This window comes from Bos grunniens, chromosome 11, assembly GCF_055505025.1.
Source record: "Bos grunniens cultivar Pamir isolate PY7600 chromosome 11, Bosgru_T2T1.0, whole genome shotgun sequence".
Taxonomy (NCBI): Eukaryota; Metazoa; Chordata; class Mammalia; order Artiodactyla; family Bovidae; genus Bos; species Bos grunniens.
In genome coordinates this window covers 65,137,714-65,155,728 of record NC_141175.1, presented here as the reverse complement: position 1 = coordinate 65,155,728, position 18,015 = coordinate 65,137,714, and the positions used below count along the sequence as shown (strand labels likewise).

General features: G+C 42.0%; 1 long non-coding RNA gene across 1 annotated transcript in view; it reads right to left on the bottom strand.

Annotated features, from left to right (window-relative positions):
* LOC147363262 (uncharacterized) overlaps positions 1-14,186 on the bottom strand; it is a 66,763-nt gene extending 52,577 nt beyond the window's left edge. The window contains exons 1-2 of the long non-coding RNA XR_015135908.1: positions 14,127-14,186; positions 2,368-2,453 (exon numbers count right to left, since the gene is read on the bottom strand). This is a non-coding gene — a long non-coding RNA (uncharacterized LOC147363262). The remainder of the gene's footprint in view (positions 1-2,367; positions 2,454-14,126) is intronic.
* Positions 14,187-18,015: the final 3,829 nt, after the last annotated feature.

Sequence of the window (18,015 nt, the reverse complement as noted above, 5' to 3'; positions counted from 1 at the left end):
TTTTGTTGGTGGAACAAACATGGGGACTTCCAGGTGGCGCTGGTGGTAAAATAAAATCTGCCTGCAGTGCTGGAGATAAGAGACGCAGATTTGATCCCTGGGTCAGGAAGATCTCCTGGAGTAAGAAATAGCAGCTGGCTCCAGTATTCTTGCCTGAAAAATTCCATAGAGAGAGGAATCTGGCAGGCTGCAGACCATGGGGCTGCAGAGAGTCGGACACAACTGAGCGACGAGCATAGTACACACACATGGATATGTACTAGAAAACAATTCACATGTAAATGGGCTTTGATGCCATCCTGCAAAATGGGAACTTTATCCTAAAGGCAATAGTAAGCCATGTAGCACTAAGGAACGAAAGAGTGATAGGGCCACACTCAGACTCCTAGCCACGGGCGAGAGCGCTGGAACTGTTTGGGATCAAGGCGCCGCCCCCATCTTGCCCAGCTTTTCAGTTCTATATGGTTCAGCCACCATTCAGTCCTATAGCAGCAGTGGTACCCTATAAATACACAGCACAGAGTTTAGTCAGGAGTCCTTAGGAAAGTCAGAAGACACTCCCCAGTGGGATTCACACACACTCAAAACATTGCATTTAATTTTAAAAGTTTTTAGAGATACAACCACATCTACTTGCTGAACCCTACGAAGACTTGATTACATAAAAGAAACACCTATTCTAAGACTTTAATGTTACATTGCAATTTACTGCCTATAGAACTTGAAATTATGGTACTGTTTGGGGTAAGCAAAACTGGAAAATTTTAAATTTTAGGCCAAATTCACCTTTAGGCCATAGAAATGTGCTCTGGTAGGCAAGGTTGTCCATGGACAGCATTCTAAAGCAGTGTTACCCAATAGTAACAGACTGCAAATGCCAAATGCGAGCCGTATATGTAAGTTTGTTTTCTAATAGCCATATCACAAAAGTAAAAAGAAATTAGTGAAATTGACTTTATAATATATTTTATCTAACAATATATTCAAAACATAATTACTTCAGTATGCAATCAAAATGTTATTAGATATTTTACTTTTTTATACAGAACTTTGAAATCTATTGTTAATTTTATTCTTTTTTTTTCAATTTTAATTTAAAAAAATTATACATGTGTTCCCCATCCTGAACCCTCCTCCCTTCTCCCTCCCCATACCCTCCCTCTATTCTTAAGACTGTGTCTCAATTTAAATTAGTCCCATTTCAAGGATTCAATAGTCACATGTGGCAAGCAGTCCCTATACTGGACAGCCCAGTTCTAAAATATCTCTTCATATCTCCTTTCCTTTAAACCCCTTTTCCTCCAAGAATATCCCCTTAAACCATCAGACTCTCTTCTGAGACCTTCTAACTATAGTCTAAGTGTAAAACAGTAAGTTCTCTCCCCATGGATCACCACATTTAAGCTTGGCATACCACTGCAGAACAGGAAATGTTAACCCAGTAGAGAAAAAATTCAAGTATCAGAGAAGAAGAGAGAGATGTCTCTTTCAAAGCAAGTCATGTTTTCAGAAGTCACATCATTCTGGGGACGTGAGGGCCTAGAGCTGGGTTGTCACGTGGTTGTCCTCTGTCCCACTACCTGGGAATTCCAAATTGGTTATTGTTTGGATGTGTATTTTCTCCACTTCCCTTAGAAGGCTGGGACACCAGTGAAGGTTTCTGATATCCAGGACATCCTAAAATAACAGAACACCTGGAGAGCTCTGTCTATCTATATCATCTTATAGCTGGGGGGCAAAAGAGCCTCAGAAATTATGCCTACAGGTAAACATTATACTCCTAGAATAACATTTATGTGGGAGACAGTGAGCAACCTAACATTTCTCACCCATGAGTCTAAGAATTTAATAGACACTTGATTGAAAAAAAAAGATTTAAATATAAATATGACTTCGTAAGTTTTGTTGAATTGAGGGAAAATGTTAACAGTTAAATCTGAAGAAAACGTAAAACAGCTCTCCAACTTTGTAGAAGAGTATGCTAAGTAACAGCATCGTTTGCTCCATCTAAAAACACCAAGTGGTGCAGAGAAACATCCTATGGCCACATGTTACTGAATGGCATTGGAATCACAGGACTCAGAGACCAACAGACTCAGGGAACCTGGCCCAAGTTCAAAACCATAGGAACGCTCCATTCTTCCCTTCCAAATGAGAGAAAGACATACTTGGTAATGTCACGATTTCAGCTATAAGTAGCAGCCTTCTAATTAAAAATAAACTGAGTCCGTTATTTCTATTTACAGCTTTTCCATGATTTATCAGCAATGTGAAGATAGAGAGAGATGCTGGAAGCGTATGTTTAACCATCCCTGATGCTTTTGAGAGCATGATTAGAGTAAACATCCTGTGAATGTGATTCTTTACCTTTCATGCCCATCTCCAAAGGGCTTCCCAAGCTATGCAAGGACAGCACTGGCAGCAAACACTTATTCATCTTCTGAAGGAATGGTCTAGAAAAAAAAAAAAAAGTCTCCAATTAAATTAGTAACTAGAAAGAGCCATGTTTTTGACGCCAGAGACTCCCTTCCACAGTATGCTTTCATTTTGCCCTCTACAGTTATTGGAAAACGATGGGGAAAGGGAAGGACAGGCAGCATAGGCAAAGGGAGGTGGGGCAGGGAAAAAGAAAATGTCAGAGGGCTTTCTGCCTGGATGCCATGGTTGAATCTCAACATGAAGACTGTTCAGTAAATATTTGCTGAATGAATCTTCCAAAGACCAAAGGACATTATCCAGGCATTTTGAATGCTTGTGGTAGTGAGGGGTGTAGCAGTTTCTCCAGGTCAGCACTACTGACATTTTCAGCCAGAAAACTCTGCTATGGAGGCTGTTCTGTACATCACAGGGCAGGAAGTTAGCAGCAGCCTCTTACCAGGTGCCACTCGCATCCCCGCACTTCCTCCCCACTACTGTGACAACCAGAGATGTCTCCAGACTTTGCTATTTGTCCCCTGGGTGAATATCACCCCTGGATGACCCCACTAGTGAATGACAAACCTTCCTCCATTCATATATTCAACAAATATGACTCATGTATTTAGCCAATCTTCTTTTTGGAACACTGATCAATGCATTCGTCCCTACCCTCAAGTAGGTCCCAGTTTAATGTCAACAAGAAAGTTTAAAGTGATAAGACGTGAGAGATTGTGGATTGACTCCTTAAAAGTAGGTGTGCACTCCTTGTTAAGGACATTTAGAAAATGTATCTTTAATTGCAACAAGGGTTATACACTTAGAAAAATTCTCAGAGAAAAGCCCATTAAAGTTAGTAAGGGTTTGTGCTCTGCTAGTAGGTTACATATTAAAGGTGAATTTGAAGGCTCTCAAAGAAGCAGCAAGCCTGGCCCCTATACATCTTTGCTGACTTCATAAAAAACAAGGGTGCTGCTTTGTGACCCGTGCGGGTCTACAAAAAGATTGTGTAACATGCAGTAGGCCTTCGATCCAAATAAACTCCCAGATTATTAAAAGGATGTTTTTTCCTTCTCGAGGTCAAGGTGAGTCACCAGAGCTTTTTCCCTGTTATTAACCAAGCGCTAGATGTACAAGGCTTAGATATTAAAAGGCATTAGCCAAGGCATTGTGGTCATCTAGTTTAGAACAAATGCAAAACTTGAGGGAGACACTGCATTATTTACAAAACAAGTAAATGGCCTGAAATATTAGGAGCTGTGTATACAAACCCATTCACATTTCTGTGGCCAGGTGACAAGGAAGTCGAGCTGGTTTCCTCAGCAGCTGAGGCCAGCCTCTTCCCAGTGTAATTCTAAACAGAAAAAATATATATAACTACTGACTTACCTTGACCCAGAACTGCCAACAAATCTCTGCATTCTTTCAATAATCTGGGTGTTTATTTCCACCAAGAAGCCTGGTGTTCTAGTGCAAAGCAAGAGGTCCTCTCCTGAGCTCCCTGTCTGCCCCCACCTCTTAGAAGTAGCCCACTCTAACCCACTGATAAAAAAGTTACCAGTCTTGGTGGAAACCAATCAAAATATTTACAGCAGCAAATCCAAGCTCAAAAAGCATGTAAACCTAATAACCCATGAAAACACCCCAATGCTGGAGTCAGACTATCTGCAGAGCTTTTGAATGACAATTCTAACAAAGATCACACCGGCAAAAAAAGTACGAGAACAGAGATAGTTATTTTAGGGCAAAATGAGCCCCAATCTTTGACATACTTTTTGATGGCCTTTTACTTCAATGCGATTGTTTCTGCCCCCTGTAGAGATTTCTCTGACCAAAGCCCACTGACTGCACTCCCACATCAGGTTTTTTTCCTTCTCCTACTAAGACAGCCCCTAAGCACCTGGAAAAGGAAAAAGATGATACTGAGACAGAGGATGTGAGCAAACTGGAAAACATCACTGTCTTCAGACTAAACAGACCCTGGGAAGTGCTTGAGAGGATCCCCTGACTGGAGCTACACCACGACAAACACACTGGCAGGGGCTTCCCTCGGAGCCTTCTACCGTCTTATCAGGAAGCATCTACCTGACAGGGCTGGGGGAAATGTCTTCTTGTGAATGGTTCCATCGGCCTCCTGAGGACTCTTTATGACTTACATTCTGCCTGGGGCCTGGACACTGAGGATGAGCCAAGACAGATGCTAGAGTCAGTCTCTTACTGTTGATTTTCTCTGATGATGAAGCCAAGGGTCAGCATTCTCTGACTGCCTTCCTTAATGTGAACTACCTAAATGTGTTATTGCTGCTTCACATTTCTGAAGTTTGAGTGGGGAGCTGTAAGAAGAATAAACTCAAAGATAGCTAATGGTGAAACTTGATCTCTGGCAGTGGATAGGGAAGATGAAAGCTGAACTGATCATACTTGGAGCTGGCATTGCTTGACCACCTTCCTATCTGTGCAAGATGCTCCACTTCCACAGAGCACAGCTTACCCTAGAAAACTGGGGCCCAGTCAATCAGCATATTTCCTAGCCCCTCCTGCATCAAGTGGGGTCTGAAAAGGTTCTTACCAAAGAAACGTGAACAGTTAAGTTTCATGTCTTTAAAATATTTTCTTCCTCTGCTGGCTGGTTATAAAGGACTACCAAGCCATAAGAAATGGCAAATCCATAAGATGAAGAAATCTAATCCTATGTAGAGGAAAGCTTTCTAATAACCAGGAATACACACATAGGACTGTTACACTGAAAGTGAAATCACTCAGTCATGTCCGACTCTTTGCAACCCCATGGACTGTAGCCCACTGGGCTCCTCTGTCTATAGAATTCTCCAGGCAAGAATAATGGGGGGAGTGGCCAATGGCACCCCACTCCAGCACTATTGCCTGGAAAATCCCATGGACGGAGGAGCCTGGTGGGCTGCAGTCCATGGGGTCGCTAGGAGTCGGACACGACCGAGCGACTTCACTTTCGCTTTTCACTTTCACGCCTTGGAGAAGGAAATGGCAACCCACTCCAGTGTTCTTGCCTGGAGAATCCCAGGGACAGGGGAGCCTGGTGGGCTGCTGTCTCTGTGGTTGCACAGAGTCGGACATGACTGAAGCGACTTAGCAGCAGCAGCAACAGCAGCAGCAGCCATTTCATTCTCTAGAAGATCTTCCCAACCCAGGGATTGAACCCAGGTCTCCCACATTACAGGCAGATTCTTTATTGTCTGAGCCACCTGGGATTCTGACAACCAGGAACAGTCACATAGGACTAGTAGGTTAGTGAGAATAAACTTCCAGTGTGTTCAATCACTGCCATTTGGTGAGTTATTTGTTATTTGGTGAGTTATTAAGTACCTTAATCTTGTGTCAGTTTAATTCACACATTGGACCAATAGAAATGAAACAGAGTGGGGAAAGAAACCAAAATTTGTAAGTATCTACTAATATTTGTTGTGAATCTGGGTCTATGCTACTCACTCTGTCCTTGCACTTTTATGCAAGCACTCTAGTATCGCATCAAATTCCATTCCATTTATCAAATTTCCAGAGAATGTCTAGTAGACTAAACCTGAAAATCAACCCTTGAAGATACTCCCATTTCCTTTGATTACTGAATAATTTGATTCAACCATTATCCATTGTGCACCAATTATATGCCAGACATTATGCTAGACCCAGCAATACAAACACAGTGCCCTCCCTCAAGGAGCCCGTTTGGCTTCCATTTCCAGTCTCATTCTAGCACTCTTTCTACAGGAAAAGTCATGTTTTGACTCACACAGAAAGTAGAAGAGCATATGCAAAATCTTCTGATGGTTGGGCGAATTTAGCGACATCGATGCTTGTAGATATACAATCTGTGTCATATTTGTATTTATGTATGCATCTCAGCTCTATTTCTTAGTGGCTGCTACTCTCCAAGTCATTTGTGTCCTTTTCTAGCAAGTGATTTATTGCAAATCTCATTTTTTAAATGTAAAATCAAGCTTCCACGCACTACTAATCCAGGGTCTAGTCAGGAGCCCCAGTGTTGGTTGATATTTGCTTCTGTAGGTTCCTCTCACTGTACTGTTGCCCTGCAGAGAAAGATGGCTCCACCCAGGTGGCCCTGGTCTTTGGTAGGCCAGCTTCCACTTACTTGTTAGACAGCTTAGCCAGTTGGCCCTGCTTCACAGTGAAACATTAGAGAATTTCACTGATGGAGCTATATGCCCCAGAAGAGTTCCAAGCAAGTAACAGGCACTCACTGTATTTACATGGAGTGAAAGAATGAATGAATGAGAGACAGGCACCTTATGTTATTATCTTGACCACTCAGAGGCTTGGTTTTTCCTTTAGGAGTTGCATTGGCCAATCACTAATCCCAGGGACAGTATTCGGCTAGAGATATTGACATTGAATAAACTGATGAGCCCCAAGGATGACAAATAGGTCTATCCTGGCATACCAACTTTGATCCATCAATAGGAGTTCCTGGGAAGGATTCTGAGGCTTGGTGGAAAATGACTAGCCTGCTGGTAACAGATACCATGGATGTGGTAGGGAGGTGTGACCATATGAGTGCCGGGTAATATCATTCCTGCTCAGGTCTTTGGCGACAACCTGGTCCAGTCCTGGATTGTTGTACCTGGATGTTCTCAGCTATGAGATCATCAGGTAAGCAAATGTGTTAATGAAAGGAATCGGTTTTTAAAAAGATGAAACAAAAGCTTTATAAGCTCAGAGTCATTTAAACATAAGAATTTTCTTGCCTAAAGAAAGGATTGTGGATTAAATGGCCACAGTTGTTCCTCAATCTCACAAGAATCTATACTGGCAAGCATGGCCGCCCAGTAGGTACCTATAGCCAATCTGTCCCCCAGGGCTCACAGTACCCATCCCAGGCTGGGAGTGTGAGCTGCAGTTAATACATTGGGTTTTTGGATCCAACAATGGATTTTAACATATAAGCAATGATTTTTTTGATGACTTGGGTCCCAGACTCCCAGATTGATGGCTGATTCACAACGTTTCAATTAACCTAGGTTCTATATCCTGGAAAAAGTCTAAGGAACATCTACTAAAAGAGAAAGACAGGACTTCCCTGGTGGCCCAGTAGCTAAAACTCTGAGCTCCCAATGCAAGGGGCTTGGGTTTAATCCCTGGTTGGGAAATCAAATCCCTCATGCTGCAGCTAAGAGTTCACATGCTGCAAAGAATATCAAAGATTCCACCTGCTGCAACGAAGGCCTGGTGCAGCCAAATAAGAAAATAAATTTTTTTTAAAAGAGAAAGGAGAAAGAGAAAGTGTGCTTTCTCCTCGTTTTCTGATCAAAGGGCTGCCTTAAACAACATTTTGAAATGGGCCAGGTTCTTTTAGTCTCAATGCTACCTTCTCTCCTAGAAAAATCTTCTACCATGTATGGCTTTTCTCCCTCAAAATCAAATCCTTCAGGGTGTTCTAAGCCTCACATTTTTCCAGATTCATCTAAACTTAGTCTCTACCCTCTCCCCACTTTAGTATTTCATGATATAAAATAGTCCGTGTCTTATGACAAATCAAAAGTTTCCATAGATTTTAGAAGGAAAATAAATCTGATGCAGCGAATTCATGCTAAAGTGTAAATGATTTATAGTCTATTCTTCCCATAGAAGTTTGCATTTCTAATGGGGTATTATAGAATCAAACTGAATCTCCAATCAGTACACCTTCCAGCAGCATTGGAGAACAAAATGAACCTTTCAGCAGGAGCCAGGAGAGGGTATCAGGAGGCAGGAGGACCACCTCAAAGTCAAATAACTATGCCATGGTATCTGCTCTTGTTCTGCTTCTCCTCTCCCCACAGGCAGGTTTCTGAAGCTCCCACTTTCTTTCCTTTAGAATTTCTTTCCTGCTTCTATTTCTGACTTCATACACTCTGTATAAACTTCCAAAAATTTTAATAGCTTTCTATCTTAGCAGAAGCAGAAGATAATTCTGCTGTCTTTCTAGGGAAGACATAAAGGAGTCAAGAAATGCATATATTCCTATATTCCCTCCATGGAGCCCCCATAAATTAAAAATAAAACAAAACAAGACTCTAAAGATAACAGTATAAGCCCATGCAGTGGAAGAGGCATGTCAGAAAGCTGTCAAAACATTGAGGACAAGGGCCTTCATCCTTTGAACATGTTAAAGTCTAAAGATACCCCCCTTCCTCTCATTTAGGCTTTTTCAGCACCTCCTTTAGGATAAGAATATAGGCCACTTTCTTACATTGAAAACACAACAGTATATGTTTTCAATTAAAAACACTTTAACAATTCATTTGCCAATGTCCAAATTAGAGTTTTAACCTATAATAAAAGATAAAAGATTAAAAGTGATCTTCCTAAGTCATACTAAGAGGACCTCACCAGAAGGGAAGAGTTCTAGCAAGAAAGTAAGTGGGTAGTGCATTCTTAGGCTACTTTTCCGATAGAAGAGGCCACACAGTAAAGGCATGACCTTCTGACCCTGGCTTTAAACTCTGTATTTATACCTTCTTTTTCCAAGTGCAGTAAGAGGGGCACTTTTGTTACATTCCATTCTTTTCTTCTTGTCTCCCTTTCCTTTCTTCCAGAAGTCAGCTGGCACTTTTACCCACCCTCCGTCGTCTCCCATCATGCTGTGCAAAACAGCACCTGGGGCAGCCAGCAGAGCTTGAGAGTGGTCCAAAGGAAAAGAAAAAAAAAAAGAGGAGGGAAGGTGGCGATTGGCGGGAGAGGAGGTAATAATTTGTAATTGCAATACTTTCATTACTGTCTTTTAGCTCTTTGCAGAGTAATGTCAAGAGCTTCGTCTTTGTAGTGTTATTGGCATTTTTCATCATATTCATGAAGTGTGGGTCAATTTTCTTCAAAAGGCGCACTTCGCCAACTTGCTACAGAGACAGACAGTAATAAATTCTACTAGTGCACTGTGAAGGCTTCGTAGCTGCAAGCAACAATAAAAAGCAATGAGCTGGGTGTCACTAAGTAACTCCAGTTTACACTGCATTTTCTTCTTTTATTGAAAACTCAGAATATGAATTTATTAATGAATACACAGGCATCCTTTGAAGAGGGGGTGGCAATGTGGGAGGAGGAGGGGTATGTGGTGGGTTGGGGGGGGTGGAGGTGAGACACCATGTCAATTTATTTGGTATTCACACTGTGTGTGCCTATATTGTATTGTTCCATCATTTCATGGCCAGGCTTACCTTGTTAGGCTGTGGCCCTCCAGAAAAAACCCGAGCTCATATAGCAACACCTTGACGTGGATCTACAGCTGCTCTCGCTGTGCCTGTCTCACCTTTAGCCCCGGCTGTCTACTGCCGCCTTTCATTTTCCGCATTCATACATCAATAAGCTTTGCATGCTGACACCTAATTTTGCAGGCTACTTTGGTTATGGAGGCCGTGTTTTGCATATCACTACCCACCCCCTTCTGACACCTACTGCCTTTAAAGGGAAATGAGGAGAAGAGAGGAAGAGGCAGAGGAAAGAGAGAGGAAGAGAGCGCAAGAAAGAGAAAGCCGCTTTTCTTCTCTGCCTAATCAGAGAGTTCTTTATATTTGTCAAAAGCAGATATGCCAAATCAACTTTAATTGATTCCTCGGCGGCGCTCACGGATGATTTTTGAAGGACTGGGCTTGTGTTCACAGACACACTGTTGTGCTTCCAACAAAAAGGAGGTTTCTCCCACAAATCAAATTTTGATGCCAATTAGTTAGCATTTTCCATTCCAATTAAACTGGAGACTTGGAGACCTTTCTGATTTGGGAAGACTTTATATATATTTTATATTAAAAATGACTTTCAGGGGCTAATAAGCAAAAGGGGGATGTCCATGGGTGGTGATAGACTCCCAGGGGTGGTAGAGAGAGGTGTGTTTTGGGCATTTTTCAGCTCCGTTCCCTTGCTTATTTCACAGAGGTTTGTCAAGCTCATGGCAACCTGTTATATGACATCACAAATGGCTTGCAGTTAGATGGCTTCAAGTTAGATGGCTAATGTCATTAGAACCTTGACAATCCATAAAACGTTATAATCTAATAGTTTCAGGTTTTTTTCCCTGCCATATCCCACCCTCCAAACTCCCTGAGACCTCACTGTACACAAAAGAGAATTGGGAAAGGGGCAGAGGGGAAACAAGATTGATGTTCAAAAGAACAAATTGTGATTGGTTATTGAGATTATACAAATAAACAAAGGCACAAAATAAAAAGAGAGAAAAACACCAAATGCAATAGAGATGCCTATACACTCTTATATGTACCTGTGAGCACTCCGTTGTGAGAATGTGCCTGCTAATGACGTGTCAGCGAGAATTTCTAAGTCTACTAAATTAAGTATTTATCATGCGTACCACAAGCACTTTAAGGGGTAGAAAGTGTCAGTTCACATCCAGTTGCAGTTTTAATAGTAACTAAAATCGGTATGAAATACCACTAGCAATTACAATGTTTTTTCCTCTTTTTTTCTCCCTCACTTTCCCAAGCTTCCTTTATGTGTCTCCTTATTTTTCTTTTTAGTATGGCATCAGCCTTTTTTTTTTTAACGGGCTGTTTGCTTCTTAAGGTCATTGTTTTGCAGGATAACCTTGGGACAAATCTGGAGAACCTAAGTAGAATTTGGACTCCAACTGCCAACCTTTTATCTTTGACGCTTCTCTTTCTGTCAGCATAGGTAGGAGCTCAAGTCCAAAGTCCTGTGCACGCTTGGGTTCATACACATAATCTCAGTGCCCACATTTTGTGCCCTGAAGACTTTGAAGGACATGAGATGCAATACACAATGCAAGATTAAAATATGAATGACATGGATATAACACTTAAGACCTTCAAACATGTTCTTCTGTTTTTACTTATTTATCCTCAAAACAAGGGCTTCCCAGGTAGCTCTAATGGTAAAACCTACCAATGCAGGAGACATAAGAAATGTGAGTTCGACCCCTGGGTCAGGAAGATCCCCTGGAGGAGGAAATGACAACCCCTTTGCCTGGACAGAGGAACCTGGTGGACTACAGTCCATGGGGTCACGAAGGAATTGGACACGACTGAAGCAACATAGCACGCAGCATGCCCACAATTTCAAAACAACTGTGTGATGCTGGCAGAGTGGGTGCTCTTGGGTGTGAGGTGCTCAGCTGGGGCCATCCTGGCAATGAGCAGTGGGAGCCTCTGTGTCACAGTCCATCCTCACAGGATTGATGTGAATAAGAGTCAAATGGGATAATGTGCCACCTATTTAAATGGAAACTTCAGTACCATCTGGCTGACCCCAGTCCTCCTCTCGCTTTCTAGATTCCTACCAAGACACCTTAATGTTTCTTATAAGATATTTTGGCATATGCTATGCACCTTGTAAAGTGCTCTGCCGGCTATCTCACTGAATCATTACAACTCAAACCATTCCATTTTGCAGATGAGAAAGGTGACATTCAAAGGGAGTGGAATGCATTCCTGCATAAGAGGGCTGAGCACGACATCTTCTGGACAGGCTCACTACCAGCCCTGAAAACAGATTATGAGGATGAGTGAACACCACTCACATCCGCACAGTGCCACAGTGCCTTGTCAATTAGCACGCATGTTTCCATAATTGTTATACAAGGGGGAAATTTACAGTGTTAAATGGCCCTCAAATTCACACTTCCATGTGAGTTTTTGTTTGGTGGTGTGTCTAGTATTAGCACGGATGACTGCCTCTGACGTCTCTTTGCCTCTGAAGACAGAAACCACTAACATAATGATGGGATGGGCACAGGAGAGGAAAATGCTACCTGTTTGTTCTTCAGGCTAAGATGTGTGTGCTGTGCATGTGCTTGGTCACTGAGTTGTGTCTGACTTTGCAATCCCATGGACTGTAGCCCACCAGGCTCCTGTGTCCATGGGGATTCCCTAGGCAAGAATACTGGAATGGGTTGCCATGCCCTCCTCCAGGGGATCTTCCCAACCCAGGGATTGAAGCCAGGTCTCCCACGTTGCAGGTGGATTCTTTACCGTCTGAGCCACCAGAGATAGATAGATAGACAGACAGATAGACACAGACTGACCTTATTATTTTTATATTTTGCAAGGGTAAGTTTTTACTGCTCTGTGTTTACTACATGTCTATCATTCCTCCATGTTAGTCTCTGCTTAAACAGGTATATTTTTGGTGCAAACTCACATTTTCAAGTTTCATGTTTCACATTGTATGTGCCCACTTATCCCTAAGGAGAACAAGGGTGACTGTGACTAGAGGACTACAAGAGAGATTTGTTTTCATCTTGAGAAGAATTTTTTAAAAATAAAAATGAAAACAAAAAACTCCAGGATTTGTGAATCTCAAAATAGTTCAGTCCCTCATCAATTTAGGTAATTTGGGATATGGTTTAGTTTGAAGACAGAGACTGGTGGTATCTCAAAGTCATAGTCTTTGATTGTGCATGTGTATAATCCTCAGCCATCACACACACATATATACGTATGTGCACCGCACACTGACCCATACTTACGTTCATCCATCAAAGAGAGAAATACACAGATAACAGTATGGGATCAATATAAATCTCTAAGCTATCAGATAACCAAATGGTCCTCTAGATTACAGAATATAAGTGTTAGAAAAACCCTTGATGATTGGAAACTTTTACCATTTCATTTTACAAATCAGTAAAAAATGGTTGAGGGAGGTTAAGTAATCTGTCCAAGGTCACACAGCACATTAAACTGATAATTATGTACCTCTGTTTCATAATATATTCACCCTCAAAAAACAATATTTACTATTTCTAATGCTATTCAAAAGAATAGTTCATAAGTATAAAGAGGTACTTACATATTCAATATTTATATCCCCACCTTGTTCCGTAAATCGCTTGAGATACTCAGGCATTTGCAAAACAACTGCACAATGGTGATGATAGTAAAATTTTGACCAATATCATATGATTTAGACCAAATCCTCATCTATTAGTTTAAATAAGTTACAAGATTTTATTATCACACCTTAGTTTTTTAAAACTAATAAAATATAATATAAAGCATAAATCTATCAAGATAGATAATGCCCCTGGACAGAATTGGAGTAAATATAATGGCTCAAGTCTTAGCTTCTAGACAAAAGGGAGCTGGCTCTTTTTTTCCTAAGTCCTTTGTGTTTCTTAAGGAAATACTACAAAGTCACCCCCAATGATCCAAGAATCTCAGACATTAATCCATAATACAGTCTCACACTAAGAAGGCTTGAGAGTGAGACTGCCTTCAAGAACCAGAAATGGGGTTAGGTGATAGGACGATGGACAAGGAGTAAATAATGCAGTACATTTGCCTTTCATCAGAGGGATAAAATTACAAATCTGACAATATAAATTTTGCCAATGATGTGAAACAAAAGGGCCTCTAGTACCTACTGGTGAGAATAAATTGAGTCTATGACACTACACATAAGGAGAGAGGCTATGGATTAAGATGTAAATTCAGAAGTTCAGTGTCAAGATGGTATTCAAAGTCAAGAGATCATCTTAAAAGAATAAACAGAAACAGACAGAAGCAAGGAGTTTTAGCCTCCTAAAACTTGGAGGCTACCAGTATGTAGAGAGGTTAAAAATTTGAGGAAGATCTATTAAAAGAGACTGAGAAAAGGAGAAACCAGGGAAAATTATGCCTCAGGAGTCAAGCAGAGAAAGTGTTTCATGACACTTTATCAACTGTGTAAAAGCTACTGGTGATTCAAGGAAGATGAGGATTGAAACTCACCTGGCTTGTGAGCTGATGTAGGCTTACAAGATCACCGTTCTCAGGAGTTACTGCCTATTAATAAAGGATATTGGGAACCAGATTTTAATTATAGTAATACTAATTATTGTGTTATTACCATATAATATATAACATAAGGCTGTGACAGCCCCTATGTGCCAAGTGTCGTCCATACAACTGTGGAGGTGGATATAATTACCCAAAATCACAGATGAGAAAAGTCAGGTGCTGAAAGGTTAAGTGACTTACCTGAAGTCACCTAGCTAGAAAGTCTGAAACTGGGATTCTGTATCTAAAATATAAGGCAGGGTTGCCAATAGACCTAAAAGGCCAGATGTCTAACATCTGGGGTATTGTGAAGGAGACTGGGAGTCTCTCTCTTATTGACTGAAAGTACCATCAGCTGACACTTGGGCCCATTCACCCAGCTAGGATAACCCATCATCCTGGTTAGACATGGACAGAGGACTCTCCTGAGATGTAGGACTTGGGGTACTAAAACTGAAAACATATTGGTTCCCCTCCATCCAGTGAAACCTTCCCTATGCCTTTAGGGGAGAAAGCAGCCACAGTTACTTGGTGGAGGTTTGCATTCTGTGTGAGCTTCCCTGGGGTGGTCCCGGAGCCCCTGTAGAATTGTGAGCCAGTTCTCCCATCTCTCCTCACCCTCCCGCTAAGTGGGACTTTGGAGCTGGGAACCAGAAGCAAGGTCACTCTCCCAGGCCTCTTTCATTGATGAACCTGTTCACGAGACTCCCCTTGGCTTCCTGCTGCAGCCCTCTGGGAAACCCAAAGGTGCACCCCCAGTGGTGCCGACCCCCCACCTCCCCTGGAAACTAACCGAGGCTTCCTGGGCATACTGGGGCCTGTTTGTCAAATTCCCTCTGATCTACCCAGCTAATGAGGTCAAAATAGCTACGTCCATAAGGGATACATTTTCTCAATGGGAACATATGCCTCAGAAAACACATTGAAAATATTTATCTTTTCTCAGAGTACAGGCAGAGCAATATAGAACACTAGCTTGTAAAAATGCTCTTTGAAAAGCAGAAGAAAAAAATCATAAAACATAGGAAATGAAAAAGGAATCCTCCCAAACCATGCTGCCAGTTGCCATCCGGGAGATTTTCTCATTCCATTTGGAAGGCTTTGTTACAAGCTCAGTTGATAATATACTGAAGAAAACACACATGCCTCAGAGATTGCTGGGCCTTTCTTGAGCTTCAGAGAGACCTCACTGCCCCTGCCTTGGCATGTTGGAAGGAATGCCTGGCTTGGTCCTCATTGTGGCTTTCCTGAATCCCTCTGTCCAATCCTACATCTCCCTGGTCTTCACCTCTTTCATTCTCTCTGAGCCCAGAATGCAGATCACAGGAGAGTTGATTAAAACATGGACTAAGATCCTGAAGACAGCTTCCCTGGGGCCTAGACTGAGTTGCTAACTTCTGGAAATCTGAGCCTTGCGGGAGAATGGAAGTGCCCTGATTACACAAGGTTCTTCACAGAACTCAGGTCATTCAGACTCCTGAACATCTCCAGTTCCCTCTAGCTCAGAGGTTCTCAGCTGGGGATGGTTTTGCTCTGCCTCCCTGAACTGTTGGCAATGTCTGGAGACATGATGACATTATGGATTGTCATAAGTGGTAGGGGATGGAAGGGTGCATCCAGTGGGTAGAGAATAAGGCTGCTACTAAACATCATACCATGCACAGGACCGCCCCCTACAACACAGAATTATAGGGTCAAAAATAGTAATAGTGCCAAGGCCGGGCAATTCTTCCCTAGATACTTCCTTTTGTACCATCACCTCATATTCACCACAAATAGAATGAATTTCATCCTCATTTTCCCCCAGACTTATCTCATTTTCGGATATCTTAATTTATGTTAATGTTACTACCATTTTTCTTAGTCACTCAACTAGAAATCACAGGCATTTTTTTTTTACTCTTTCCTCTCCTTTACCCTCTGACACACACAGGCACACACACATACAGAGTCCCCATCTAACTAGTTACTAAGTCATTTGAACCTGCCCAAGGGAATACTTTTCACTTATTCTCATTTCAATCTGTCAAATTATTTCTCTATCAAATTATATCTCTATTTCATAGACTCCAGATTCTCTTCTGGTCTCTTCTGGTCTTTCTTCATTTCAACCTGTAATAATCTGTGTAAGTTAACTGCTATAACAAACAATCCCAAGCTCTTAACACAGGAGATTTTTATTTCTTACCCACATAAAGTCCAGTAAGTATCAATAGAGAGGGACTCTGACCCACATATTCAGTGACTTACAACTTGTGGCCCCACCAGTCCCCAGAATTTTGAAGTTTTCAGTCATATCTTTAGCTCCTGGCTAAAACATGGAAAAGTGAAGGGGCCAGGTTATGGACCAGGTCTGAGAGTGTTACCTATCTCTTCCATGGGAGGGGGTTCAGGATGGAGGGAACACATGTGTACCTGTGGTTGATTCAAACTCATGTATGGCAAAAACCATCACAATACTGTAAAGTAATTATCCTCCAATTAAAATAAATTAATAAATTTAAAAAAGTCTAAATTGGGAGGACTCTACCACATGACCTCTCTTTGCCATAAGAGGGACTGGGAAATGTAATCTAATTTCATGTTCAGAAAGAAAAGCAAAATTGTCTTGGTGAATTCATGATAGTCTCTGCCATATATCTTTCCTGTGCACTCTAAGTAGTCTTTCTCAAATACCAGTTAGTAACAACTTACCACATTTTCATTGTGTTCAGAAACTTTTTGAATAAATTCTCAATTATTTACTTAATAAAGACCATTATTTACTTAATAAAGACCTCAGTTTCATCACTAATTAAAAAATCACCATCTGTTATTCCCACCACACCTGGCCCCACCACCCAAGGAAACCAGTCATTGCAGGCACCTCCATCCCTTGCATATTGCCTCCCACACCACCTCTGCACCTTTGCCCCAGCTCTTCCCTATTCTGGAATCCTCTCCCTCCCACACCGCCTCTGCGCCTTTACCCCAGCTTTTCTCTATTCTGGAATCCTCTTATCCACTTTTGTGAGCAGCCAAGCCTACAAATCCCACCCTTAACTCTCCAACCTACACTGACATCTCATTCTCTGCACCTCAATAAGGAACAGCACTCTTGACCTCCATGCTGGCCACATCTCAGCAATGGCACTAAGCATGGATATGCTACCTTTCATCTGTGTGACCTCGTGCACTCTTTTCAACAACCCAAAGGTAACTACTGTTCTTCTTATTTTTTCTCTTTTAAAGAAATGAAAAGCAAGGCTCATAGAGGTAAAGCAATTTGCCACCATTACACATCTGGCAAGTGGTGGAACTCCAACCTCCCAACAGGCCCACACTTCCCCTGAAACAAACATCCCCACTGTCTTCTCCTGAACTTCCTATTACTGATATCTCCTCATGGGTTCTGAAAGAGGAAGACAAATCTAATACAAATAAAGCAGTATTAGAAAGATGTCCTTTTATGCCATAGTTCTATGACGGGAACAAATCACCTGCCTCCCTCTAGCTGAGCCTGAGCAGAAGCAGCAGGCAGAGTGAGCCAAGTTCCACGGTTTGCATGGCATTCCAAACTTGGAGTCAGTAGGTCCTAGGGATGCTGGCAGACAGTACAGAGTGTGCTCTTGCCAGATTATTTGGGCCAGGGACCTGGTGGGCCAAGCCATCAGGGATGCAGCCATGGTGGAAAGGTCAGACAAGGGAAAGAGGAGCTGTGTGCTCCTGAAAGGTGCATTCACGTGTGAGAATGGCTGCTGTGTGGGTGGAGATGTGTGCCCAGCATGGCACCACAGAGAGGAGGGAGCTGGCCTCCTGGAGAAAGCCCACGTAAGACCTTTGCAAAAAGCCCTTGCCATGC